Source organism: Lycium ferocissimum, chromosome 1 (genome assembly GCF_029784015.1).
Source record: "Lycium ferocissimum isolate CSIRO_LF1 chromosome 1, AGI_CSIRO_Lferr_CH_V1, whole genome shotgun sequence".
Classification (NCBI taxonomy): domain Eukaryota; kingdom Viridiplantae; phylum Streptophyta; class Magnoliopsida; order Solanales; family Solanaceae; genus Lycium; species Lycium ferocissimum.
The window spans coordinates 53,376,122-53,379,241 of record NC_081342.1 but is presented as its reverse complement, the minus strand read 5'-3'; positions in this window follow the sequence as shown (position 1 = coordinate 53,379,241).

Here is a 3,120-nt window from a genome sequence, read left to right as displayed (position 1 = left end):
TGTAAGAATAAGGCAATATTTTGATTTTGGTCAATATGTATGTTGTTGTTCTTGAAAAATAATGAATGTGGAATATGGAAGAAGGCCAAGGGCAAAATCGAAATTTTAGAAATTAGTTTCGGGAATTTGTGAACAAGATTTATAACCAATTGGGCTCAAAAAAAAAAAGAGAAATTAAGGCCCAAGGTAGTAGTAGTGACCGGCCATGGTCCATGGAAATGGCCCAAGCCTTTAAGATTGGTCATGTGACAAGTCATGTGATTAATTCTTATAAGAGGAGATAAGTCTCATGAATATTCAAGAAAAATCAACAAAGAGAGAGTGAGAGCTTGGGGAGGCCTTCGGCCGAACCCCATCAAGAACAAAAAAATTTTTTTTCCAAGTTCATCAATTATGATTCAAAAATCTTATTCTTCTTGAATTCTTGACAAGCTCAAGACCCTCTTCAACGTGGTATAATTAGTTAAGCAAGAAAACCGCGTTGTGGCAAGTGGAAGCTTGGAGAAGAAGGTAAGAATCAATTCTTTTTCATGTGTTATGAAGGTTTTGTTAGTGTTGTAGAATGTAGGAAAAGCTAGAGTTCATGAAAATATGGAAGTTGCATGATGAACTTAGGCATATGGTCGTGTATATATGATGTGGTGTAGACAAAGATGAGCTAATTCTATGTGGTATTCTAGTAGTGGTTGTTGTGAAATTCATATTGGAAATGAGAGTCTAATAATTTTGGTTGATGTTAGAAATGTAAGGTGTGGCCGTGTGGTATGTATGATGTAGGAAGAGAATGAAATGAAATTCATTTAGTTGTTAGTTGTGTCGTTGTGACATATATGACGTAAATAAGTCTTAAACGATTCGAATTGGCATTGAAATGGCATGTATGCCATTATGGGAAATTATGTGATTTTTATATGATTTTTATATAAGTATGGAAGTAAGATTCTAGATGTGAATTATGATGGTTGTTGACGAATTTGGGAGGCGAAAATGTGTTATGAACATTTATGTCGAAGAATGGAGGTTTTGAATGAATTATGATTTCGGTGGAATTTTTGTATGTGTTGTAAATACTTTGTGTAATGATATGGAATACTTGCCGGATTGTGTTAGAATGATTTTGATTAGTAAATGAATATGGAAATATTGAAGTTAGTTGGGAATGCGAAGTTAAGAATAGAAGTTGTTGCATTAAGTTGGAAAAAGACTATTTGTATTAGAAATGCGTTTTCGGTTGATTATTGGTATTGTTGATATTGTTGTGGTTGTTGTTGTTGATATTATGGCCGAGCTAAGTCTCGGGATGTTGAATTTATAGAAATCTTTGAAATTTCGGTAGACAAATATGGATTTGAGTTGAATGCATAAAAGCTTGAAACCTATATTTGGCAACTATGACCAATTGGCAGATTTTGAAGCAAACGGGGATTTGAGTTTAAGCGAGCGTAAGACGCACGTAAGGTATGTAAAGCTATCCATTTTCTTCTTTTGGCATGTCCTAGATATACTAGGTTTGAATTTGAGCCTCGGGGGTTATCCCCGCTCATCGAAACCCGAGTTTGATTTTAGTTACTATTCATTCGGTACAATTGAATCATGATTTCTATGTTTTGTTGGAAAACTATTCGAATATCCATGATTTGCGCAAATGTGATAGAATTGCTTTGAAACCTACATAGGCGACTCCATAGAGTCTAATGTTCGTAATTTCGCCCGCCGCCGCGATTTGACCCGAGGAGGGCCCACTAGTCCCAAGGTTTCTTTCGTTTGTCTTACTTAATCTACTTTGGTTTGACATAAAGATGGGACCTTTGCCTATGAATTTAATACTCCGTCTGGTTTGATCCATAAGTTATTTGAAAGCTCTTAAATGTGAACGACATTAAATTTTCAGAATATGGCTTATAAAGTACTTTTCGAAAGTTTGGTAAATTTAAAGGTTCGTATCTTTCGTGTGCTAATCCTGACCGACTCGATACTTATTTTGAGCCTTCCGATCTTAACATGAATATGTATATGTACCTGTTTGTCGACTCTTGGAATGTAATTGTGTATTTGCATATGGCTTACGCACTCACTCGCCGTGCCTATACTATGATTTCGTTCGCCGGTTCCGAAGCCGGTTTGTGATCGTGCGCACTATGATAAATTCGGAAGTATGCCGTGTTGCGGTTTCCGAGACCTCGCCATAGGGCCGGTTACCGTATATGGAGATATGCTGTGATATGACTGATTATATGATTTGTTCTGATGACATGACATGTCACGATATGATATGTGTGATATGATATGTTCGGAGTTTGTACGGAGATTTGAACCCTTCGGGAGTATCTTGTGTTGTGGCACCGGCGTCGGAGTGGTGACCACGTTCGAGCTTATGCATGATTTTCTATTTGCACTATGTACACGTGTCTTCGGTGCATTCGATACTTTGATCCCGGTATTTTCTCTGTACCCTTCACTACAGTTATGGTTTGGATTTCTGTACTCTATGCTTTACATACTCAAGACATCTTTCAATCGACCCCCCTTTCTTCGGTCGCGTTTCGTGCCCGCAGTACGGAGGTTCGTGGTCCGCAGAGCCGTAGGCTATACATTCGCCGTCGGGAGTGCTCTTTTAGTCCGGAGCCTATGTTGGTACTTACCTCCTCGCGATGTTTATGTTTCGTATATTTGGCTATTTGGGGTACGGCGGGCCCCGTCCCCTCATATGATTTCGATGTGATTGTAGGGCTTTGTAGTCATATTTGTGGGTCGTGGGTCCTATGTATGTTCGATTTGTTCATGATTTGCATCCGAATGCGGTCCCGTTTGTTATGGTGGCCATAATGGCCCTTATGTTTGTATATGTATATATATCTAGGCGATGTATATTCCCCACCCCCCTCGACTTTGATGTGACACTCTTGTACGCGCGACCGCTTAAGATAGTTTATATTTTCACTTCGCAATAATGATGAATATGATATTTGAGCTAAGCTAAATTATGATGATTTGATCTGAAAGTCTGTTTGGGTGTCCAAATAGGGCGCCAGTCGCGGCCCACGGGGCTGGGTCGTGACAATAGGCACCTCGGAATCCCATTTTAAGTTCGCACTTTATTTACAGAAATTTGGGCAGCAT